The sequence below is a fragment of the Mixophyes fleayi genome, chromosome 1, assembly GCF_038048845.1.
Source record: "Mixophyes fleayi isolate aMixFle1 chromosome 1, aMixFle1.hap1, whole genome shotgun sequence".
NCBI lineage: Eukaryota > Metazoa > Chordata > Amphibia > Anura > Limnodynastidae > Mixophyes > Mixophyes fleayi.
The window spans coordinates 178,185,896-178,213,444 of record NC_134402.1 but is presented as its reverse complement, the minus strand read 5'-3'; the positions used below and the strand labels follow the sequence as shown (position 1 = coordinate 178,213,444).

General features: G+C 41.9%; 1 long non-coding RNA gene across 2 annotated transcripts; it reads left to right on the top strand.

Annotated features, from left to right (window-relative positions):
• Window positions 1-1,095: 1,095 nt before the first annotated feature.
• LOC142106759 (uncharacterized) lies at window positions 1,096-27,549 on the top strand. 2 transcript variants are annotated; one of them, XR_012679783.1, is made up of 4 exons: window positions 1,096-1,399; window positions 14,322-14,403; window positions 26,353-26,557; window positions 26,816-27,549. It is a non-coding gene; the product is annotated as an uncharacterized LOC142106759 (long non-coding RNA). The 2 variants fall into 2 exon arrangements; XR_012679782.1 differs by having other exon boundaries at window positions 14,300-14,403.

The following is a 27,549-nucleotide window of genomic DNA, read 5'->3' as shown; positions in this document are numbered from 1 at the left end:
TCCTCCTCCTGGCAACATTTGTTATTGTTGTTTCACTCTTATCCTTTACACCATATACAAAGGTTTACCCCTCAGAGTATTCAGCGTGGATAAGGAAATGGAAGAGATTACAATTGTGAGGCTCTCTTTTCAGTTGCCATACTGAATACATGACAGCACATTGCTGCTACAGTTTTAAAAAAATGTGTATTATAATTTGCTAAACTCTTATAGTAGATACAGCATCATATGGCTGTTGGTGTACTTCCAGTTTAGCCCAGCATCAGAAGTAGAACTAGAATTTTTGCATAGGCATGTCATTTTGTAATTACCCCTCCTTTCTTTTTGCCCCTCTTTAACCACCCTATGCCACCCAATGCTCTGACAACATTTGCACTATATGATATTTGTAAAGAAAGAGCACTATGAAGTCCATATATAAATAAGAAAAAGATGCTGAGAAAAACGCCTCTATCGCACAACAACATTACTAAGTCCATTGCATTTTGTGTTTGCATCAGTACATGAACAACAATTTATCTGAGTGCTCTAATTGTTCTCCATTGTTTGATATTATTGTCTACCTGGTATTGAACCAGCTTGACTTTAGACTACACTTGTTTGCCTGATTCTAAACTGCCTGACATAACTTTTTACCTGTCACTGACTATGATTCTCTGTAATTTGTCCTGGCTATGTCACTGAATTTATCTAGTTATTTTAACTCCTGCTGGGGCTATTATGGGGTCTGTGACCTTTGGACATCTTGTGTTGAAGCTCATCACTTCTTTGATTAGATGTCTGGTAAGAACCACTAGTAGCACAGAGGGTCCATTTATTGCTTGTCATTGTACCCACCCACTGAAAACAAGAGAAGTCAGCTACTAGAACCAATTTTTATGGAAGTGTAGGCTGTCTGAATTCAGTTCTATGCTTCTCCCTTGGCCTTCAATCAGGTATTGTATGCTTGATGTCATATTTGTGAAACACCCCTCTGGCGTTGTTGTTCACACCTCCCAGTGACTGAGAGTGTGGTCTGGCACTAGGACCCAGAGGAGACACAGCAGGAATGTTGCTTAGCAACATCAGGCTGGTATAAGGGGTTCAGAACCTGTGTGTGGAGAAGAGTCAGCCAGGGACCCATGACAGAGGGGAGGAGGTCCTGGGACCCCCCTTGTAATATTTGGAGCTGATCCGTCACGTGCTGTCACACACAGAATACTAGTGACATGGGGCAGATTTCAGGGATAATTTATCTCAGATTGTGACAGATTAATAGAAAGGAGAGACAGCAAATTGAAGGGGTTGAGAGATAATACCCCACAGAGGAGGGGTGAGAGATAATACCACTGCAGAGGATGGGAGAGAGATATTACCCCCGCAGAGGAAGGGTGAGAGATAATACACTCGCAGAGGAAAGGTGAGTGAACACTGCTGTGAGAGAGAGATGAGAGTGAACTAAAAAGCAATCCATTTTGGATGTGACTGCCCCATTGATATTCTGTCTATGTAGCTATTAAGAACTGTGCAGGAGGTGACAACAGATATATATAGGAACTGTACATATTTACTTAATCACTGCAACCATTTAAGAATGTGCTGGAGTGAAGGAGTGTAAATAGAGAGTTTATTTTGCAATATAGAGATGGTTTGGCACCCAAATTATTGAGACATCTGATTGCACTGCACCACCCAGTTACATCACCTGTGTCCCAACATCTTCACAGAAACTTCAGAGACTCTATAAAAATAACCTGCATGTGTGAAGACCATCTGGTCATCTATATCCATGCCAGGAGCTAGCTAGGATTGTGTTACAGATCTGGTTTGGTACAGGCTTGATTAGTAGTGTATTCTGCGAAGGCCTGTACACATGACCTAGTCTTAACTAGGGATGAGCGCACTCGGATTTATGAAATCCGAGCCCACCCGAACGTTGCGGATCCGAGTCGGATCCGAGACAGATCCGGGTATTGGCGCCAAATTCAAAAGTGAAACTGAGGCTCTGACTCATAATCCCGTTGTCGGATCTCGCGATACTCGGATCCTATAAATTCCCCGCTAGTCGCCGCCATCTTCACTCGGGCATTGATCAGGGTAGAGGGAGGGTGTGTTAGGTGGTCCTCTGTGCTGTTTAGTTCTGTGCTGTTTAGTTCTGTGCTGTTTAGTTCTGTGCTGTGCTGTGCTGTGCTGTGCTGTGTTCTGCAGTATCAGTCCAGTGGTGCTGTGTGCTGTGCTCTGTCCTTCTGAGGTCAGTGGTGCTGCTGGGTCCTGTGCTGTGTCCTGTTCAGTCCAGTGGTGCTGTGTCCTGTGCTCTGTGCTTCTAAGGGCATAGTTATTTCCCCATTATTCCCAAGTTTTTAAAAAATAAAAAAAAAGTAAAAAAAAATAAAAAATTAGAAATTAAAAAAAAATTATATAATTATAACCAAATGTGCAAAACCAATCCAGCAGTATAAGTCCATTGGTACTGCAATATTACCAAGTTCACACATTCTGCAGTATCAGTCCAGTGGTGCTGTGTCCTGTGCTCTGTCCTGCTGAGTTCCGTAGTGCTGCTGGGTCCTGTGCCGTGTCCTGTTCAGTCCAGTGGTGCTGTGTCCTGTGCTCTGTGCTTCTAAGGGCATAGTTATTTCCCCATTATTACCAAGTTTTTAAAAAATAAAAAAAAAGTAAAAAAAAATAAAAAATTAAAAAAAAAAAAAAATATATAATAATTATAACCAAATTTGCAAAACCAATCCAGCAGTATAAGTCCATTGGTACTGCAATATTACCAAGTTCACACATTCTGCAGTATCAGTCCAGTGGTGCTGTGTCCTGTGCTCTGTCCTGCTGAGTTCCGTAGTGCTGCTGGGTCCTGTGCCGTGTCCTGTTCAGTCCAGTGGTGCTGTGTCCTGTGCTCTGTGCTTCTAAGGGCATAGTTATTTCCCCATTATTCCCAAGTTTTTAAAAAATAAAAAAAAAGTAAAAAAAAAAAAAAAATTAAAAAAAAAAAAAAATATATAATAATTATAACCAAATTTGCAAAACCAATCCAGCAGTATAAGTCCATTGGTACTGCAATATTACCAAGTTCACACATTCTGCAGTATCAGTCCAGTGGTGCTGTGTCCTGTGCTCTGTCCTGCTGAGTTCCGTAGTGCTGCTGGGTCCTGTGCCGTGTCCTGTTCAGTCCAGTGGTGCTGTGTCCTGTGCTCTGTGCTTCTAAGGGCATAGTTTTTTCCCCACTATTCCCAAGTTTTTTAAAAATTAAAAAAAAGTAAAAAAAAATAAAAAATTAAAAAAAAAAAAAAATATATAATAATTATAACCAAATTTGCAAAAACAATACAGCAGTATAAGTCCATTGGTACTGCAATATTACCAAGTTCACACATTCTGCAGTATCTTGTGCTACATATAATGGAGACCAAAAATTTGGAGGATAAAGTAGGAAAAGATCAAGACCCACTTCCTCCTAATGCTGAAGCTGCTGCCACTAGTCATGACATAGACGATGAAATGCCATCAACGTCGTCTTCCAAGCCCGATGCCCAATCTCGTAGTACCGGGCATGTAAAATCCAAAAAGCCCAAGTTAAGAAAATGTAGCAAAAAGAGAAACTTTAAATCATCTGAGGAGAAACGTAAAGTTGCCAATATGCCATTTACGACACGGAGTGGCAAGGAACGGCTTAGGCCCTGGCCCGTGTTCATGACTAGTGGTTCAGCTTCACCCACGGATCTTAGCCCTCCTCCTCCTCCCCCCCCTTACAAAAAATTGAAGAGAGTTATGCTGTCAGCAACAAAACAGCAAACAACTCTGCCTTCTAAAGAGAAATTATCACAAATCCCCAAGGCGAGTCCAAGGGTGTTGGTGGTTGTCAAGCCTGACCTTTCCAACACTGTACGGGAAGAGGTGGCTCGGGAGGAGGCTATTGATGATGTAGCTGGCGCTGTGGAGGAACTTGATGATGAGGATGGTGATGTGGTTATTGTAAATGAGGCACCAGGGGGGGAAACAGCTGATGTCCATGGGATGAAAAAGCCCATCGTCATGCCTGGTCAGAAGACCAAAAAATGCACCTCTTCGGTCTGGAGTTATTTTTATCCAAATCCAGACAACCAATGTATGGCCATATGTAGCTTATGTAAAGCTCAAATAAGCAGGGGTAAGGATCTTGCCCACCTAGGAACATCCTCCCTTATACGTCACCTGAATAACCTTCATAGTTCAGTGGTTAGTTCAGGAACTGGGGCTAGGACCCTCATCGGTACAGGGACACCTAAATCCCGTGGTCCAGTTGGATACACACCAGCAACACCCTCCTCGTCAACTTCCTCCACAATCTCCATCAGATTCAGTCCTGCAGCCCAAGTCAGCAGCCAGACTGAGTCCTCCTCAATACGGGATTCATCCGAGGAATCCTGCAGCGGTACGCCTACTACTGCCACTGCTGCTGTTGCTGCTGTTAGTCGGTCATCTTCCCAGAGGGGAAGTCGTAAGACCGCTAAGTCTTTCACAAAACAATTGACCGTCCAACAGTCGTTTGCCATGACCACAAAATACGATAGTAGTCACCCTATTGCAAAGCGTATAACTGCGGCTGTAACTGCAATGTTGGTGTTAGACGTGCGCCCGGTGTCCGCCATCAGTGGAGTGGGATTTAGAGGGTTGATGGAGGTATTGTGTCCCTGGTACCAAATCCCCTCGAGATTCCACTTCACTAGGCAGGCGATACCAAAAATGTACAGAGAAGTACGATCAAGTGTCCTCAGTGCTCTTAAAAATGCGGTTGTACCCACTGTCCACTTAACCACGGACATGTGGACAAGTGGTTCTGGGCAAACGAAGGACTATATGACTGTGACAGCCCACTGGGTAGATGCATCCCCTTCCGCAGCAACAGCAACAGCTGCATCAGTAGCAGCATCTACAAAATGGCTGCTCATGCAAAGGCAGGCAACATTGTGCATTACAGGCTTTAATAAGAGGCACAACGCTGACAACATATTAGAGAAAATGAGGGAAATTATCTCCCAGTGGCTTACCCCACTTAGACTCTCATGGGGATTTGTGGTGTCAGACAATGCCAGTAACATTGTGCGGGCATTAAATATGGGCAATTTCCAGCACGTCCCATGTTTTGCTCACACCATTAATTTGGTGGTGCAGCATTACCTCAAGAGTGACAGGGGTGTGCAGGAGATGCTTGCGGTGGCGCGCAAAATTGCTGGACACTTTCGGCATTCAGCCAGTGCCTACCGCAGACTAGAGGCACATCAAAAAAGCATGAACCTGCCCTGCCATCACCTCAAACAAGAGGTTGTGACGCGCTGGAACTCCACCCTCTATATGCTGCAGAGGATGGAGGAGCAGCAAAAGGCCATTCAGGCCTACACAGCCACCTACGACATAGGCAAAGGAGTGGGGATGTGCCTCAGTCAAGCGCAGTGGAGACTGATTTCCGTGTTGTGCAAGGTTCTGCAGCCATTTGAACTTGCCACACGAGAAGTCAGTTCCGACACTGCCAGCTTGAGTCAGGTCATTCCCCTGATCAGGCTGTTGCAGAAGCAGCTGGAGAAAGTGAGGGAGGAGCTGGTAAGCCATTGCGATTACACCAAGCATGTAGCTCTTGTGGATGTAGCCCTTCGTACGCTTTGCCAGGATCCGAGGGTGGTCACTCTTTTAAAGTCAGAGGAATACATTCTGGCCACCGTGCTCGATCCTCGGTTTAAAGCGTATGTTGTGTCTCTGTTTCCGGCGGACACAAGTCTACAGCGGTGCAAAGACCTGCTGGTCAGGAGATTGTCCTCTGAAGAGGACCGTGACATGCCAACAGCTCCACCCTCATTTTCTTCCACATCTATGGCTGCGAGGAAAAAGCTCAGTTTTCCCAAAAGAGGCACTGGCGGGGATGCTGATAACATCTGGTCCGGACTGAAGGACCTGCCAACCATTGCAGACATGTCTACTCTCGCTGCATTGGATGCTGTCACAATAGAAAAAATTGTGGATGATTACTTTGCTGACACCATCCAAGTAGACATGTCAGACAGTCCATATTGTTACTGGCAGGAAAAAAAGGCAGTTTGGAAGCCCCTGTACAAACTGGCTCTATTTTACCTGAGTTGTCCCCCCTCCAGTGTGTACTCGGAAAGAGTTTTTAGTGCAGCGGGGAACCTGGTCAGTGAGCGGCGAAGGAGGTTGCTTCCTCACAACGTTGAAAAAATTATGTTTATAAAAATGAATAATCAATTCCTCAATGAAGTACAGCACTGCCCTCCAGATACTACAGAGGGACCTGTGGTTGTGGAGTCCAGCGGGGACGAATTGATAATGTGTGATGAGGAGGAAGTACACACTGTAGGGGGAGAGGAATCAGAGGTTGAGGATGAGGACGACATCTTGCCTCAGTAGAGCCTGTTTAGTCTGTACAGGGAGAGATGAATAGCTTTTTTGGTGTGGGGGCCCAAACAAACCAATCATTTCAGCCAAAGTTGTTTGGTAGGCCCTGTCGCTGAAATGATTGGTTTGTTAAAGTGTGCATGTCCTATTTCAACAACATAAGGGTGGGTGTGAGGGCCCAAGGACAATTCCATCTTGGACCTTTTTTTTTGGCATTATATGACCAATCAACAGTCGTTTGCCATGTTCAAAAAGTAAAACCAAATTTAAAAAAATACAAGAAATTAAACCAAAAGTAAAATGCCGTGTCATAATTTAAAACAAGAGGTATTGACGTGCTCTAAAACTACTGTATTGTTGTTTATATTTTATAAACACTACACTTGAAAGCTTGAGTCTTTCAATAAAAAAGTAACTGTCCATTGCACGAATATTTGCAACAGGGACAATTTTAGGGTTAAGAAAGTCAACTAATAACACTTCGACGCTGTCTGTCTTTATAAACACTACACTTGGAAGTTGGAGGAGGTATTGTGGCCCCGGCACCAAATTTACTACCGGGGCCACTCCACTGTGCAGTCCATATTTAGGTGTATCAGATATTAAACAACGGTGACAGTTGATGCCCAATTTTTTAATTACATTGTGGCCTCGGTACCAAATTGTGTATCGGGGCCACCACACTACGCAGTCCAGATACTTGTTTGGTGGAATTCAGACCAGTTGAGGGTTTTATTATTATATTGTGTGGACCACTCTATCTATACCACACTACAACTCTATACCACTCTATTTCATACTTTAATTCTATTTCATACTTTAATTCTATTTCATACTTTAATTCTATTTCATACTTTAATTCTATTACTAATTACCATAAAGAGGAACAAAATAAACCAATTTTACCAAAAGTATAATATGACTTAGACTTACAAACACTACACTTGAAAGATCGTGCCTTTAAATGAAAAAGTCAGTCTTCATTGCACGACTATGTGCAACAGGGACAGTTTTTTGGGTTAACAAAGTCAAACAATAACACTTTGACCCTGTCTGTCTGGGATCTCAATGACGAATTGTCTGTACCATGTTTGGAGGAGGTATTGTGGCCCCGGTATCAAATTGGGTACCGGGGCCACCCCACTATGCAGTCCAGATACTTGTTTGGTGGAATTCAGACACGTGGAGGGTTTTATTATTATTATATTGTGTGGACCACTCTATCTATACCACACTACAACTCTATACCACTCTATTTCATACTTTAATTCGATTTCATACTTTAATTCTATTTCATACTTTAATTCTATTTCATACTTTAATTCTATTTCATACTTTAATTCTATTACTAATTAATTACCATAAAGAGGAACAAAATAAACCAATTTTACCAAAAGTATAATATGACTTAGACTTACAAACACTACACTTGAAAGATCGTGCCTTTAAATGAAAAAGTCAGTCTTCATTGCACGACTATGTGCAACAGGGACAGTTTTTTGGGTTTACAAAGTCAAACAATAACACTTTGACCCTGTCTGTCTGGGATCTCAATGACGAATTGTCTGTACCATGTTTGGAGGAGGTATTGTGGCCCCGGTATCAAATTGGGTACCGGGGCCACCCCACTATGCAGTCCAGATACTTGTTTGGTGGAATTCAGACACGTGGAGGGTTTTTTAATTATATTGTGGCCTCGGTACCAAATTGTGTACCGGGGCCACCACACTACGCAGTCAAGATAGATAGATGCGTATTGCGTATCATAGATAAAGTACATTCAGTGGTGTGGGGCAAATTGAAAAATATTCAAAATGCACTGACATTATCAAAAACAAGAGGTTGTCACACGCTAAAACTCCAACATGTATATGATGGAGAGGATGGAGGAGCAGCCGTATGTGTAGTGTAATGCAGATCTGTTGAAGGTTTTTTATATATTTTATTGTGGTGCCCAGTGCCCACTCCTCTACGCAGTCCAGGTACAATTATTGGTGCGAATCATAAAAGTTCAGGGTTTTTAAGATATTGTGGTGACCCACTCCTCTACGCAGTCCAGGTACAATTATTGGTGCGAATCATAAAAGTTCAGGGTTTTTAAGATATTGTGGTGACCCACTCATCTACGCAGTCCAGGTACAATTATTGGTGCGAATCATAAAAGTTCAGGGATTTTAAGATATTGTGGTGACCCACTCCTCTACGCAGTCCAGGTACAATTATTGGTGCGAATCATAAAAGTTCAGGGTTTTTAATATATTGTGGTGACCCACTCCTCTACGCAGTCCAGGTACAATTATTGGTGCGATTCATAAAAGTTCAGGGTTTTTAATTTATATTGTGGTGACCCACTCCTCTACGCAGTCCAGGTACAATTATTGGTGCAAATCATAAAAGTTCAGGGTTTTTAAGATATTGTGGTGACCCACTCCTCTACGCAGTCCAGGTACAATTATTGGTGCGAATCATAAAAGTTCAGGGTTTTTAAGATATTGTGGTGACCCACTCCTCTACGCAGTCCAGGTACAATTATTGGTGCGAATCATAAAAGTTCAGGGTTTTTAATATATTGTGGTGACCCACTCCTCTACGCAGTCCAGGTACAATTATTGGTGCAATTCATAAAAGTTCAGGGTTTTTAATTTATATTGTGGTGACCCACTCCTCTACGCAGTCCAGGTACAATTATTGGTGCGAATCATAAAAGTTCAGGGTTTTTAAGATATTGTGGTGACCCACTCCTCTACGCAGTCCAGGTACAATTATTGGTGCGAATCATAAAAGTTCAGGGTTTCTTAAGATATTGTGGTGACCCACTCCTCTACGCAGTCCAGGTACAATTATTGGTGCGAATCATAAAAGTTCAGGGTTTTTAAGATATTGTGGTAACCCACTCCTCTACGCAGTCCAGGTACAATTATTGGTGCGAATCATAAAAGTTCAGGGATTTTAAGATATTGTGGTGACCCACTCCTCTACGCAGTCCAGGTACAATTATTGGTGCGAATCATAAAAGTTCAGGGATTTTAAGATATTGTGGTGACCCACTCCTCTACGCAGTCCAGGTACAATTATTGGTGCGAATCATAAAAGTTCAGGGTTTTTAATATATTGTGGTGACCCACTCCTCTACGCAGTCCAGGTACAATTATTGGTGCGATTCATAAAAGTTCAGGGTTTTTAATTTATATTGTGGTGACCCACTCCTCTACGCAGTCCAGGTACAATTATTGGTGCGAATCATAAAAGTTCAGGGTTTTTAATATATTGTGGTGACCCACTCCTCTACGCAGTCCAGGTACATTTATTGGTGCGATTCATAAAAGTTCGGGGTTTTTAAGATATTGTGGTGACCCACTCCTCTACGCAGTCCAGGTACATTTATTGGTGCGAATCATAAAAGTTCAGGGTTTTTAATATATATTGTGGTGACCCACTCCTCTACGCAGTCCAGGTACATTTATTGGTGCGAATCATAAAAGTTCAGGGTTTTTAATATATATTGTGGTGACCCACTCCTCTACGCAGTCCAGGTACATTTATTGGTGCGAATCATAAAAGTTCAGGAATTTTAATATATATTGTGGTGACCCACTCCTCTACGCAGTACAGAAAGATACCTTGTTGCAACGTTTTGGACTAATAACTATATTGTGAGGTGTTCAGAATACACTGTAAATTAGTGGAAATGCTTGTTATTGAATGTTATTGAGGTTAATAATAGCCTAGGAGTGAAAATAAGCCCAAAAACTTGATTTTTAAACTTTTTATGTTTTTTTCAAAAAAAATCCGAATCCAATACCTTAAATCCGAACCGAGACCTTTCGTCAAGTGTTTTGCGAGACAAATCCGAACCTCAAAAATAACGAAAATCCGGATCCAAAACACAAAACACGAGACCTCAAAAGTCGCCGGTGCACATCCCTAGTCTTAACAAGGGTACCCAGAAATAATGAGGCAAGACACAGAGGTGGCTTCTTCAATACTTCAATGTTGTTTAGAAAATATATATATATATATATATATATATATATATATATATATATATATATATAATGAAGTATTGTCTGTAAGATGTCTCATACAGATTATGGAGAAGCATAAACAACGAAAAAGAAAACACTGCTAATACATGGAAGTATTAGTGACATAACATGCATAACAGAATTAGGAGAATGGGTTGGGTTAGGTTAAACAGGAGTAGCAGTAGTGCTGCCAATCATGAGGAGAACAATAATACATATAGGAATGCAAGCATCAATATACACAGAGATATTAGTACTGAGTCTGAGGCAGAGAGGAGTCCAGAGCGCAACACCACATACAGCAATGCTGACTGAGCACAGAGTCCTGCGATAGCTAGAATATAGTATACAGATATTGTAGAATGCCATAAGTCAAAGTGCAGAGACGAGGAGAAGTTACGACGGAGAGTAGCGATGACTGTAGCAGCAGTGAATACACAATGCAGGTGTCAATAAGCCACGGCAAAGCGAGGCCAGGAAATAACAACACAAACACAACAGCAGTTTTATTCACAGCATAGATGATATAGCCGCGATAAACACCGCAATGATGAGAATTGTCAGGGCTCTGTATGCCACAGAGAAGATAGCAGCTAACCAATGTCAGGGCACCACAGGGTACAATAATTAGTAGTGATTGCACTACACATGGATGCGAAGAAAATCTATACACCGCAGGGTATAGGGATAGCAGTGTAAGCGAACAGTCTGTTAGGTACGACAAAGGTTCTTGTACAGCGAGATTGAAGGTAATGAGAGTCTATGTATAACAATGAAAGGCAACATAACACTTGATAATAGACAGAGTTTTGTAATGATGCACATGAAGATAATTGCAACAAGGAAGTCTTAGGGATAGTGCTCCAGCACTTGGTTGATGAAATGCAATTCATCCACAAGGAATACAGGAGGTCAGGATACACTAGGGTCCATGGAATCAGGTAGCAAACAAGTTGCACTGACAGTGAGCAGGTGCCAGTGCTGAGTTTAAACAGAGCTCGTTTTGAATGACTCGCCCTAAGGGCGAGTCATATGATCCACAGGAGAACAGAGCAGACAAGAAAAGTAGCAAACCTGAGCAGGATTGTCACAGACTAAGAAGGAGGTGTACTGCCTGAACTGTGCACTCAACACTACACTCAGTGACAGGGGGTTACATTTGTAAGGATTGTTACATACATTATAACATGGAATGATTCCTCTGTCTAATTTAAAAGTGCTGCTATCAGAGGCTCAGGAAACCAACAATTAACGGAACCAAGACTGAACCATTAGGCTGTTGGGTGCTAGTGCCGGTGTCACAATAGTGAGCATGCACCACCTTCTTTAATGGATGTTATGAATGTCCATGCAGAGATGTGGCACCTTATGAATGTACATGCTGTCCCCTCAGGCTCACATTTCCCAGAAGTCGGCTTGGTATATGTGAGTTCAAGTGTTGTTCTGGGGAGAGCACACAGGAAATTTGCCTCAAATCTAACACACTTTGGCTCAAATATAATGGGTTTGTCATTTTTACCTGTTTGTGATCAGAAGTCTCCACATGGGTAACATTTGCCACTTGGTAGAGTATTCAGAGTGCATTTAATGTTAAAGGAACATACACATGATCAACAGTTGCAACTAGGTACACTATATGGACAAAAGTATTTGGCTACACCTGTTAATTTATTGAATTAAGGTATTTCAATCAGACCCATTGCCAGAGGTGTATAAAATCAAGCACCTAGCCATGCAGTCTCCATTTGCAAATATTTGTGATACAAAATGGGTCATTCTGAAGAGCTCACTGACTTCAGGCGTGGTACTGGGATAGGATGTGATAGGATGCCACCTTTGCAATAAGTCGTGAAATTTCATTCCTGCTGGATATTCCACGGTCAACTGTAAGTGACATTAGAGAAAGTGGAAGTATTTAGGAACAACTGCAACTCAGCCATGAAGTGGAAGACCGCGTCAAACCACAGAGCGGGGTCAATGACTGCTAAGGCGCATGGTGTGTAAAAGCCGCCAACCCTCTGCTGATTCCATAGCTGAAGAGTTCTGAACTTCCACTGACATTAATGTAAGCACAAAATCTGTGTGGCGGGAGTTTAATGGAATGGGTTTCCATGGCCGAGCAGCTGCATGCAAGCCTAACATTACTAAGACCAATGCCAAGCGTCAGATTGAGTGGTGTAAAGCACACAGACACTGGACTATGGAGCAGAGGAACTTTACCTGCCTGAAAGCATTATGCCAATTGTGAAGTTTGGTGGAGAAGGAATAATGGTATGGGGCTGTTTTTCAGGTTTTAGGCTAGGCCCCTTGAAGGGCAATCTGAGTGCTTTGGCATACCAAGTCATTTTTGACAATGCTATACTTCCAACTTTGTGGCAACCATTTGGGGAAGGTCCTTTTCTATTCTAACATGACTGTGCCCCAGTGCACAAAGAAAGGACCACATTGACATGGTTTGATGAGTTCATTGTGGAAGAACTTGACTGGCCCGCACAGAGCCCTGACCTCAACCCCATCAAGTACCGTTGAGATGAACTGAAACGGAGATTGCTAGCCAGGCTTTCTCTTCCAACATCAGTGCCTGCCCTCATAAATGCTCTACAGAATGAATTGACACAAATTTCCATAGAAACACTCCAACAACTTGTGGAAAGCCTATCAAGAGTGGAAGATGTTATCACGACAAAAGGGGGACCAACTCAATATTAAAGTATATGTATCTGAATACAATGTCATTACAGTCCCTGTTGGTGTAATGGTCAAGTGTCCGAATACTTTTGTCCATATAGTATATTTCCAGGCCCAAGATTATAACATGCCAGATGAAGAGCTCTAAACAGGTTTAAAAGCTTGTAACTTACTTTTCTAATATAAAGACAATCCATGTTCGGTGGAGCCCTCCCTGTGCAACCCTTTGCTTCAGCACAAAACAACTATATATTGCTTGTAGCAGAAATATGCTAATAATGTTCCATAAAAACATGTAGCAAATATCTTTTTATTTCCTTTACGGACTGTATTTCTTAATAAATAGATGCAATAGACCCATACTGTTGTGTGATATCTGCATTGTCCACCCTTTAAATATTAAAGGCAGCATGTTTTGTTACTCTACAGTTGTCAACATTAGGTAGTGGTTTTATTTGCAAAATACACCATATCAGTCTATTCAATCTATTTATTTATTTCCCACTCCAGAATCCAAGACTTCTCCCGAGCTGCCCCCCTACACTGGAATGACCTCCCTCGCTCCATCCGTCTCGCTCCCAAGCTGTGCTCCTTCAAACGAGCACTTAAAACTCACCTGTTCCTTAAAGCCTACCAATCATCCACCTAACCCCTCACCTACTCTGCTCACTCTTCCCTCTCTCCCCTGGTATCACCGCTCCCTCTTGTGTCTGTTTCATCCACCCTCCCTTAGGATGTAAGCTCGTTGAGCAGGGCACTTCTTCCCTCGTGTCTCCCCACCTGTTCTTCTGCTCCGTCCTCACTCCATTTGTCTGTCCCGGAGTTTCTGAAGCACTGGTACTTTGTGTTTACTGTTCTGTACTGTTTAACCCTGTATGGTTTACTGTTTGTACTATGTACGGCGCTGCGGACACCTTGTGGCGCCTAACAAATAAATGATAATAATAATAATAATAATAATATTTATTCAGTAAGTATATCCAAACAGTTATGTATGGAGATTGACTGATCACAAAATCGGTATTTATTTTTCAAATCTCTTATATTAAACTGTAAGAAAACAAGAGAAAGTTGCATATCCTACTAATACATAATAACAACAAATCTATTTTTATCAACCATTAATGTCCATATCATGTCTCTGTATGAATTGGAATTTCCTATTTCTCACCAATTACCTGTAGGATTTATTTACAACATTTTAAATTGATTTACAGTTATGACCGTTCTATTCCATAGGCAGAAGAGAGAAATTTCCGTCCTAACTTCTGAGTTGACCTCTGTGGGAAAATCAAGACTCAGACTTTGAACCACTGCTGAGGTATTTACCAGCTGTTACCTTCTGAACAGCTGTGTTCACAAAAAGTATTTTTCTCATGAAATTAACTGTACTGTGAATCACATGCCTAATTTGCACATAAGATTTTGTGCAACAGTTTGCCTTAGATGTTAATCTACAAATACATATTATGAGAGATCTCAATATACCTGATGTGAATTAGAATCTGTCAATATCTAAATTAGCCAGTAGCATTAACCATATGGATCGCTAGCATATGTTTATCTCAAGCAAGATAGGGAAACAACCAGCAGGGAATACATTACAGACATCGTTTTCACCAATGGAGATGTAGATAAATGCATCTGTAAGAGGGAACTTTTGGCTAAACAGTAAAGCTGAACCACACCTAAAAATGTTTTAGAATCTAGACTGAAATAACTTAAAACATTTATATGAATCCCTGACAGGGTGGGAATTAATAGGTGGAGTGTAGGGAACAGTAAACTAAAAAATACATTATTCAATGCAACAGAAGTTTGTGCCATGTATGTTAGCAAAAGCAAAAGGAAGAGGAAGTCAATATGGCTCTCCAAGGAAATGGCAGTTTTTTATAATACTAAGTAAAACTGCAATCAAGAAATCTAGATAGAACCAATCAAAGAACATAAAAGCATATAAAGCTTGAATAAAGAGGCTAAATACACAATAAAGTAAAAACAGAAGAAAAAATTGCACAGTCAAAAAGGGGGACAAATCTTAGATGCATTAGTGAAAGGAAAAACAAAGAGAATATAATACAGCTAAAAACTGAAGGGGGTAGATATGTTGGAGGAGACAAAGAAACTGCAAAAGCTATTTTTGCTCTTTAATTACTGTAGACAATTCAAAGGGGTCACCTAGCTTAGAGAAAAATATACCCTATTGTACTGTACACAAACATATATACTACAGAAGAGGTGATACTTGAACTTGCAACATTAAAAGTAGGTAAGACAATGGGACCAAAAAGTATTAAAGATAAACTCGCTTGCAGAGCCAATAGCAAAAAGTTTTAAATAATTACTGCTGACAGGTATATTTCCAGATGATTGGAAAATAACAAATGTACAGTCATGGCCAAAAGTTTGAGAATCACACAAGTATTGGTTTCATAAAGTTTGCTGCTTCAGTGTTTTTAGACCTTTTTGTCAGATGTTGCTATGGAATACTGAAATAAAATTACAAGCATTTCATAAGTGTCAAAGGTTTTTATTGACAATTACATTAAGTTTATGCGAATAGTCAATATTTGCATTGTTGACCCTTCTTTTTGAAGATTTCTGCAAATCGCCCTGGCATGCTGTCAATCATGTTCTGGGCCATGTACTGACTGATGGTCGCCCATTCTTGCCTAAATAATGCTTAGAGTTTGTCAGAATTTGTGGGTTTTTGTTTGTCCACCTTGCCTCTTGACGATTGACCACAAGTTCTCAATGGGATTAAGGTCTGGGGAGTTTTCTGGCCATGGACCCAACATTTTTATGTTTTGATCCCCGAGCCACTTAGTTATCACTTTTGCCTTATGGCAAGGTGCTCCATCATGCTGGAAAAGGCATTGTTAGTCACAAAACTGTTCTTGTATGGTTGGGAGAAGTTGCTCTTGGAGGATGTTTTGGTACCATTCTTTATTAATGGATTTGTTTTTAGGCAAAATTGTGAGTGAGCCCACTTCCTTGGCTGAGAAGCAACCCCACACATGAATGGTCTCAGGATGCTTTACTGTTGGCATGACACAGGACTGATGGTAGTGCTCACCTTTCCTTCTCCAAACAAGCATTTTTCCAGATGCCCCAAACAATCTGAAAGGGGATTCATCAGAGAAAATTACTTTACCAAAGTCCTCAGCAGTCCAATCCCTGTACCTTTTGCAGAATATCAGTCTGTCCCTGATGTTTATCCTGGAGAGAAGTTGTTTTTTTGCTTTCCTTCTTGACACCAGGCCATCCTCCAAAAGTATTCGCCTCACTGTGCGTGCAGATGCACTCACACCAGCCTGCTGCCATTCCTGAGCAAGCTCTGCACTGGTGGGAGTGGCCTCACTCCCAATTTTGCCTAAGAACACAGCCATGAATAAAGAATGGTACCAAAACATCCCAACCATCCAAGGGCAGTTTCTCCCAACAATCCAAGTACAGTTTGGTGACAAACAATGCCTTTTCCAATATGATGCAGCCCCTTGCCATTAGGCAAAAGTGAAAACTAAGTGGCTCGGGAATCAAAACACCAAAATTTTGGGTCCATGGCCAGAAAACTCCCCTGACCTTAATCCCATTGAGAACTTGTGGTCAATCCTCAAGAGGCAGGTGGATAAACAAAAACTGACAAATTCTGACAAACTCCAAGCATGCCAGGGCGAATTGCAGAGGTCTTCAAAAAGAACGATCAACATTGCAATTATTAACTCTTTGCATAAACTTAATGTAATTGTCAATAAAAGACTTTGACACTTATGAAATGTTTGTAATTTTACTTCAGTATACCATAGCAATATCTGACAAAAATGTCTAAAAACACTGAAGCAGCAAACTTTGTAAAAAAACAATATTTGTGTCATTCTCAAAACGTTTGGCCATGACTGTAGTTCCACTACACAATAAGGCTGTAGAGAAGAATGCGATCACTGTAGCCTGTGAGTATCCAATCAGTAGTAGGGAAATTAATAGAATCAGTTTAGAAAAAAAGATTTGTTGCCTATATAAAATCAAACAAACTACGAGATCCACATAGATTTTCTGCCCAGAGGTCATGTGAAACAAATTTATTTGACTCACTGACTAAAGAGATAGGGTGGATCAATGGATATAGCTTATTTACAAAGGCTTGTCCTATGGTACGCCACAATAAACTAATATAGAAACTAAAAATCCTTGTATTTGCCTCAAAGACAATGGAATGAAAAAAAAAAAGGTTTATCTAAATGATTTTGCAAGGTTTACCAAAAGAGAGGATGAGGATGGTGACTGTTTGCCAGTAATTAACGCTACTGAACTAAGAGGCACTGAGTATAATACACCCCTGCTGTTCACCATAGACCCCCGCAAGGAAGTATGGAGTTCGCAGTGTGGGATGTGCAGGTCGCGTCCCTCAAGTACAGTCACTGGCGAAACAGATAGGCGAAGGTAGTGAGGGCAGACAGTCCGAGGTCAAATCCAGTAGGAAACGTGGTACCAGAGCAGAATCCGAAGAATAGTCAGGAAAGCCAATGTCAAAGGCCAAACGGTTACGTTGACAGAAACAGGATTCAAAAGAGTAGTCAGTAACCTAGCCGAAGTCAAATAGGGATTGCATTCCACTGGCTAGCAATGGGGCACACATACGCAGAAGGTAGGCTGGAACCTTTTATGAACGTGCTTCAATATTAAACACAGTCTCAAACAATGTATATATCATCGGAATCTCAGAACCTTAATGCAGAAATGATAACTCGGAGTAATAGAGTTGTAGCTGGATCCTCACGTAGGTACAGCGACGAGAACACAATGCTTAGAGGCAAACAGCAATCTCTTCAGAAACAACAGGGTCAGAAACTAATAATACAGTGCCGTCAGCAGTAGAATCACACATGGGTTCCAGAGCAATAAGTAAGGTAGCACCAACTATGCACTGATTACATTAAGCATGATTGGAAGCTGGGGCTAAGTTCACTCTATACAAAAGTTGGTCAACACAAGTACTGGATCAATATGGCAGACAGCGATCGAGCAGTAGTCAAGTGGAGGCTGGGTCAGATACACTAAGGAACAGGAACAGGTATGCTGGACAATAGATAGACTCAATAGTTTGGCATCTTACAGCCGCAAGCATGAATATATAAAATCTCCAAGTATCAAAGATAAGTATTGTCACGAACACCCAGCCTGTCCCAGATACAGTAATCTGAATAGCTGGCCGTGACTAGCGTAAGCTTAGTCACACTTCAATCACGTACACATGTAGCATGAGCTTTCCTGGGCTTCATAAATTCACAAAGTATCACATAGAAAACACTAGATTAAAATTATTTATCTGAAAAATGTTTAGAGGTTTAGTTACAAAAAAGTGTATAACATACATTAGGTTGCAGAAGTAAGTTTCAGAAAATAAAATAGGAAATAAAACCAGAGTCACTACTTCCTAGCTAAGACTTGTGTGTGAGGGAACACATTGAGAAATATGGGACATTTCATTGTTGATAGACCGTCTCATGAAAATGCACACTGTGATGTCTAAAGCAGAAGGTTTTAGACCTTTTTCCACATATCTCTCACCCCCCACCTTTGGCGTTTAGCTGTCAATAAGAACAGATTGATCTCCCAGATGTCACAGGGCTTTCAAAGTGAACTAGGGATGTCCTGAGATTGGGAATGTTCACAGGACCTGAGTTCTCACCTCTGCTTGTTTGGTTTGTCAGGTCTACTTCCTTTGCATACCAAAAAAAAACTCCTCAGAGATGATTATCTATTACTTTCTGGCTAATTTCAAATGATTATTGACACTTGCATAGTTTCAGACACATGTCATCTAGCAAAGCACACGTTGAGATTACATTACAAGGTTAAATACAATATACAGTGTCATACCTGATTATTAAGGGAAAATGACAATAATACATAATCGTCACACCTCACCCTAAACCTAGGGCATGGAGAACTGTGACCTGTCACTGTCTCTCCTGCCCATTCACCACTTCTGCCCCTTGGCACGAGAGGCCATCTGCATTTCCATGTTCTGCACCCTTCCGGTGCTGAATGTTGTAGTTATATTGCTGCAAAATTAAGCTCCAACTTAAAAGCTTACCATTATCCCCAGAAACTCTGTTTAGTCAGCTTAGAGGATTATGGTCTGTAATAATGGTGAAATTCCGTCCATAAAGGTAGGGCTGTAGCTTCTGAAGTGACCATACCATGGCTAGGCACTCTCGTTCAATGGTAGCATAAGCCACCTCTCGGGGGAGTAATTTTCTACTTAGGAAAATGATAGGGTGATCCACCCCCTGCGCTGTCACCTGGGTAAGGACAGCTCCTAGTCCATAGTTAGACGCGTCCTCCGTTTAAAATGTGGGACCTGTAGCACAGGGCCAAAGCAGATTTCAGAGCTGTAAATGCACTTTCACATTCCTCTGTCCAATTAACCACCTGTGGTAACTTCTTCTTTGTTAAGTCAGTCAGAGGATAGGCTAGGGTGCTATAATGGGGCACAAACTTTCAATAACATTCAGCTGTACCTAAGAAAGACATGACTTGGTTTTCGTGGTAGGGGTTGGCCACGTCATGATAGCCTCTACCTTGCCTGGCCCTGGGCAGAGAGTACCTCCCCCTACACGGTGCCCCAAGTATTGCACTTCACGCATGCCAAGCTGGCACTTCTCTGGCGTGATAGTCAGACCTGCCTCAGTAATTCCGCCTAACACACTATTCAGATGGATCAGGTGCTCCTCCGAGGTGTGGCTGAACACCGCAATGTCATCCAGGTAGGCAACTGCATGTCCCTCCTGGCCCTCTAGCAGGTCATTGACCAAGCGCTGGAAGGATGCAGGGGCATTTTTCATTGCAAAGGGCATGATCAAAAACTCAAACAGCCCAAATGGGGTGATAAATGCAGACCGCTCACGTGCCTCGGGTGACAATAGGATCTGCCGGTACCCTCTACTGGGATCCATGATGGTGATGTAGCATGCCTGGGAAAGCTGATCTAGTAGTTCATCTATTCTAGGCATAGGATAAGCATCAAACACTGTGTCGTCATTCAACCTCCTATAGTCTACACAGAACCGGGTGCCCCCACATTTCTTTGGGACCAGTACCACTGGGGCAGCCCAAGAACTGTGAGACTTTTGAATTATCCCTAGCTGCAACATCTTGTCTATTTCCATTTTCATTGCTTCTAGCACTTCTAGGGAAGTACGATATGCAGGCTGTCTGAGGGCGGTATGGTTGCCAGTGCTTACATGACGGGTGACCAAGTGTGTTTTTCCAGGTTTCCCTGTAAAATGGGACTGATAGGGCCCTAGCATGTCAGCTAGCTGCTCTAGCTGAGAGTCAGATAACTCTTCACTGCAGTGGGCGTCTGCCTCTTTAGCAGCAACTGCTAAATCTACCAAGGAGTCAGACTCCTAATTACTCTCAGGCAAACTACACACAGTTAATACAAAGGCTTCCTTGTAATGATGAGCTTTGAGCATGTTGATGTGATGTACCTTCTGCCTCTTTTGGCCCTCATCTTTTGCCACTACATAATTGACATCATAAATGAGCTGTACTATGGTATAGGGGTCTTCCCAGGAAGCCTGCAACTTGTTCTGTCACATAGGGATCAGAACCAGAACCTTTTGCCCCACCTCAAATATGCGTTCTCTCGCATTGCGGTCATACCACAGCTTCTGTTTCGCCTGCGCAGCTCTCAGGTTGCTCTGTACCATCTCCATTAAGGACTGAACTGCACTACATAGTGTTCCACTAACGTTTCTGGGGTGATCAATTTCCCTTCCCACTTTTCCCTATTCAAATCTAATGGGCCCCACACCCGACGCCCATACAGGAGTTCAAAGGGTGAGTAGCCAGTGGATTCCTGCGGTACCTCACGGTATGCAAAGAGGAGGAGCGGCTGGAACCTCACCCAGTCTCTTCCCTGCGACCTCACAAAAGTCCTTAGCATTTGTCTTTAGGGTGTTATTAAGGCATTCGCACAGCTTGTTGGCCTGCGGATGATACAGGGAAGTAATTAAATTATTCACCTGCATCTTATTACACAGACTCTGCATGAGGTTAGACATGAACTGGGTACCTTGATCAGTTAACACTTTTTTTGGGATCCCCACCCTAGAAAAAATAGTTATAAAGGCATCTGCTACCTTGTCTGAGCGAATGAAGGAAAGAGCTACTGCTTCTGGGTACCTAGTAGCATAATCCACTACAGTCAGAATGTACTCTTTCCCTGAGCTACTGGGAATGGCTAGGGGACCCACAATATCCACAGCAACCCGTTCAAAGGGTTCTGATATTATGGGCAGGGGAATGAGAGGGGCCCTCCTACATCACCAGAATTCCCAATTACCTGAATTACCAGCAACCCTTCCCTATAGATTTGAGGTACACAAGCTCCCTGTCATCAATTACATCTGGATGTATACTCGTGACATTTTTCTCTCTGTACAAAATGCCATTTTTCCAAAAAATTTAATCTTTCTTACTTCCCAAACAGTCTTGGCTGACCCTCCCCCATACTGTTGATAAACTGGGATCAGTGTTTTGTTCTAATTTGAAAGTGCCACTTCTGAGCTCAGTGTTGCACACAGTAGGAGGTAGCTCATTCAAATCCCTGCCTGAATCTGCAGCTCCTACAGTGAGGGAGAGTTTAATTTCTAGTGAACTTCCCTCCACACTTTCCGGGTTTAATGTACAGCTCCTCTGTGCTGCTCTCTGGGTCACTACTGCTAATACATTTGATACATTTCCACACTTTGGGACACCTTCAGAATTGGGTACATGCAAATCGACCTGCTTATCTAAAACATTAGCAGACATGGCATCACATATAGGCACAATCTCACACACTTTGCCCTGATCAAATTCACAACCTAAGGGATTTAAAGGGTTGGTCTCTCCAACAAGAGCATTATCATCAAACACATTGACACATAAGCCCTCCCTCTGCATCACAGGTACATGCAAATCTGCATGAGTATTCTCAGCAGAACATAAAATTTCATTACATATTTTTGCTCTTATTTTATGCTGGTCAGCAAAGTTCACCTGGGAAAGATTAAGGTTAGTTTGCACCAGTGCATCAGAAATTACATCACTTTCATTTATATAAGCAGCGTGCATCCTTCTCAAATCAATCCCCAACAGTACCGTGGCAGGCAGATTATCTATTACCCCAACGTATACCTCTACCAGATCCCCAATCCAGATACACTCTGGCTAGGGGTACTGCAGAATGTAGGACCCTCCACTCCTCGCACAGCAATAGTCTTCCCGGGAATAATGTTCTCTGGGCTCACTAGAGCTGGATGTACAAGAGTCAGGTCTGCGCCAGAGTCTAACAACCCAAGTGCGACTTTGTGTCCTACCTTAAATACTTGCAGATTGTCTCTGGGGCATTCTTGGGATCCTCCTGCACACAGGACGACCGGCACTGGCTTTCCTGCTGGGCCCCCCACAGGAGAAGGAGTTGTTTACTTCTTTTTGGAGCAATTGACACTGATGTGCCCCACTTCCTCACATGTAAATCAAGTGCACCCAGTTGCCAAAACAGGTTTTCCCCCTGCCCCTCCAAATGGTGAAGCAACAGCTGGTTTTGTTGATAGGGAAGTCAGGGGTGATCCTCCAGGTTGCCTCTCTTTCCACATAGTTGCCCTGGTGCTCCCCAACTCTGGTATCCTTTGTTACCTGTTCCACGAGCAAGACCTACGGTATTGTTGCAGGAACCTTGTGCCTCATAATCAGTCCTGTTCTCAGCTATTCGCTTTTTAAAGACCTCAACGCTTCGGTTCACTGTCATTCACCTGAACCTCTCCATTTATCGTCCAGCAGTCCTGCTCCACTCCACGGTTCCATCTCACCCTGCTCTAATTCCCCTTAGAGGACCGCAACCTGTGGCTAGAGAGCAGCTAAGTCCATATTCCCTTGCGGGGATTCCTGGTGAATACTGCTCTACCTCGCACCTCGCTGGGGATAAGTCTATCTAGAGCGGGGCATGGAGGCATATTCCAAACTCAGGCTCCGTGACACAGGGATGCCTCTTGTCCCCAATGATTTTTATCCTATGTATGGAAACCTTAGCGCGATCCATAGGAGCAAATCCGGACATATCTGGATTGCAGATGGGAGATAGAGAATTTAAACTTGCGCTCTTTGCAGATGACCTTCACATAATCCTCACGAACCTTGTAATTTCGATCCCAAACTTAATGTCAGAATTCTTTACCTTTTAGAGATCCCTCTAACTTTAAAATCAATTACTCAAAGTCAGAGGCCCTGAATATCACAACACCTTTAGATATAGTTGAAGGCCTGAAACCTGCATTCTCATTCATCTAGCACCCCACCCAACTTAAATATCTTGGGGTGATCATTAACTGAGACGTATCCAAGATCTACATGGATAATATTTTACCTATTACCGTAACCATCTGTAAAAACCTGAGAGACTAGCTCCCAAAGGACTTCTTCTTAATAGGTAGAGTCAATATTGTGAAAATGAACCTGCTACCAAGAGTCTTATACCTACTACACACACTCCCAATCCACATCCCAACCTCTTGGTTTGATAACATGCATTAAACCAAGAAGTAGACAACCTTGCTTCAAACATGACATCCTGTACAAACGCAAACATTTAGGTGACCTGCAGCTGCCACACTTCTCTACCTATTATGACGCTGTCATGTTAAATAGACTTCTGGACTGGCCAAGATGAGGTCAGACAAGCAGTTGGTTTGGATTGAGGAATATACATTACACACACCTATTAACCTAGCCTCATGGCAACCGTTGCTTCCCACTATCCGTCACCCGACAATCTCTCCTACCCTGGCTAACTGGTCCAGACTACGTATCATCCCACATATATCAACACTAAACTCACTCCTGACCCCATTTCTCGATCCTCCAAACTTTCTTCCTGGCCACTCGAGACAGGCTTTCAAACACTGAACTTTGCCTGGTGTCACCTGTGTTGGCTAGCTGGTGAATAAATCCGAAATTATCCCGTTCGCCGATATTCAGGCAAAATGGGAACTACCCAACTCAGAGATGTGGAGACACTTACAATTACAACACTTTTTATGCTCTCCGGGTGTGAGCGAAATGGCAGGGAAAGCAGTCACGCAGTTTGAGTCCTTATGCACCACCCTTCACTATCCTAGACCTACTTTGTCCTACATATATTAAATCTTGATTGAACACTCCTTTAATACACCACAAAAATTTACTACAGACTGGAAACACGATTTGGGGACTGCCATCAGGACTGGTGTGATATTTTCCAATGCACCCATGCTAGCTTAGTCAGTGTGTGGTTGATTGAAACACAATATAAAGTGTTGACTCTGAGATACCGGTGTACCAGCCTGGGTTCTCAGACCTATGTTGGAGGTGACAAGTGACAACAGGCACCCTGCTTCACATCTGGTGGGATTGCACAAATCTCAGACCCTTCTGGGGCGCAGTTTTACTCATCACCAAGGTGATCGTGGTAACCAAGGTACCGAATTGTCTGAAATATTGGCTACTTAAAGACATTAGATTGCCCATTTCACAATACAAAAAAAAAAATTGGTAAGAAAAAAATCGCTTAGCAATTAGGATGAGACATCTACACCTGAACTCGCAATTCAATATGTATTTAGAAGCAGCTGGGTTCTTCCTTCAGTCCTGCTATTTGTGAATGATTTGTTGCAGAGACATTTATTTGTTTGTTTGGGATTTCTAAGACATTATTGCAGTGAGTAGTATTCGATATGTCTCAATAGATATTACATAGCTGATTACCAATAGGATTTTAACTTTTTATACATCAAACAATGTACGTATATTTTTCAGTTTACATTAGTCATGTATTCCTGTATATGCTGGTGTAAAGTGTCACATTTATAGCAACACTCTGCTAATGGGTTTCCTATACAAAACCCAGGAATAAGCAGACTATAGCATTGTTGTGCTGAATCATTGAAATGTCTTTCATGAATAACTTTTGACCGAAAAAAACATGTTAAATATCCACAGCAATATAAATAATCCTTATACCTCTCTTTTGCCCTCTCCTTAAATTCTTGGGCCAACTATATATTTATACTTTTGGTGCTCCGGCTCACGATTTGGATATTGGTGGGTACTCTGTGCCGTAAACAATGCAGATTAAGTAGCTATCGGAATGGAATCTGTCCGCTGTTCTTTCATTTATCAGGTCCTCAGAAGGGGGCTGAGGGTCGTTACAGATGGATAAAAAGTGAATAGCACTATTTGCAATTACAAACACCTGTATTGATAATGTTTTCAAACTTTTTGTTTGGAGTTTTGTATTGATGCTTTAAAAGTTATTCACTCCTTTCCTATTTGGTGATGTTACATTTGCTAATATATAAGTTTTGCGTTTTCAAACAATCTGGGGGGGGGGGCATTACAATGTAAGGTAGCTCAAAATGAGTTTTTGAAGTGCTTGTAAAAAGGTGAATCTCTGACTTTTGATAAGCCACTTTTGGACACGCTACAGGTCTATAATGCGAATGCATAAGCATTTATATACTAATGTTCATGTACTTGCAAACTATGTAGGAGCCTGAGGAATGCATTGTTTTTTAAGAATGAAATCAATTAGATTTAGGTGGGGTGGGCGGAGAATGTATTACATTTGTTGGTGTTTTATCATTTTTACCACTCTCTTTTTATTGTATTTAAAAACATCATATGCTGGGCCAAGCACTCCAGAATGTCATGGTTCAAGAACAAGGCGCCAGCATAATTTTACAGGGCATGAAATTGGCATTCTGGTGGAAAAGAATATTGATAAATTTCATTCGAACACCATACGTACGTCCACTGCTGAGAAAAACCCACCACTGGGAAGAAATCACTTAATAAGTCAACGCCATTGCTCCTTGTCGGGTGATGCCCCATGAAGTAAAGAAACGGTTATATTAATAGTTTTACCAAATCCAAAATTAGTTTTGACTTACTCTAAACATAGTACAAGTCTGACGACTGTTACCGTGACACTATTTTCCCAGTGTAAGTCATTTATATTTGAAGGCCAGATTTGTACTTAGGAAATGTGCATTGTAGTGTAAAAGTGTAGTTGTACAAATTTACATGTTACTTTTTTTACAATTATCCACCCAGGACAAGGCACAGACATTTAGCAGTGTGTGTGTGAGTCTGATTTTTGTGTTTAAATTGAAAGATAACAATGGTAATTCCATGTTTTTAATTAAAAAGTTTTTGAATTAATATATTTTTCTCATTTATACAGCTGGGCCGACTATAAACAACATTTAAAAACAATATTAACTGAGGCAAGGAGGCACGCTCAAGGAACGGGTGGTGGCCCACCACAGGACCTGATATTAACCGCACTTGAGGAGCAAGCAAGCATTGCCATTTCAGAGGAGTCTCTGTTTCGGGTGGGCCGAAATGATACTGGCTGCGACGCTTAACACGGCCGTTATCTCCCCTAGGTACATTTGGACTATATACTATTGGTGTCTGTTAATGTTTGTGCTTTGTTTAGGAACATGTGACACCTCTATCAGTATGCACATCATACTCACTCTAATTTCATTATTGATTTTCAAATGTATTATTTTTTTGTTACAATCTAACCCTAAACCTAAAATCTGAATCATCTTAATGGATGCATCACTATTGACATTATTGGTTGTTTTTTTTAAAAAAAATTAATAAACCTAAACATCTGTATTTTTTATTTTTTACAGAGCGGGAGAAGGAGCAAGAAACTTAGGCTTCAAACATTGACGTAAAACAAGTGGAGGTGGCTGCCCGTGATGTTGAGTCCCCTCGGAGGGAGCATGCACAACTCTTGAGGCAGTAGACACTTTCGCACATAAGCCAACACTATGAATCTGACACTTAGTCCATTGACAATTCATGTCCAATACCCTCACCCATCTAAAGCACGAATTTGACGAACACATGACTACTTTAAATTCAACCCTCATAAATATGTGCACCCTCTTGTCCCAAATCGTCATTAATCAGCCAACTTCACAATATTCCCACTAAATGTCACTCCTTCACCTACTCCAGACCCTCAGCTCATTAATCGTAATATTTCACCACTTTTTATTTCTCTGCCTCCTTCCCCTTCTCATCCTCCTTCCCCTTCTCATCCTCCTGGCCCTTCTCATCCTCTTGCACACCCCTCGGCACACCCCATATATCCCCCTGGCTACCCCCCTGGCTACCCCTCTGCCTACTCCAATCCCCCTTCGTTACGCCGTCAGTCACACCCTGCTGCCTAAGAGAGTTCTGATGCTTCCTCCGCTCCCTCAACATCATAGGTGACTCGAAGTCAGAATCATTTATACGCCTCAAAAAAGGGGAAAAAACGAAAAGAAAATGATTATCTTTTTTGTTTGTTTATTGTTTTGAAAAATCTTTTTTTGAAAATTGTCATTAAGTCTAATGAGAATAAAATTAGACGTTTATT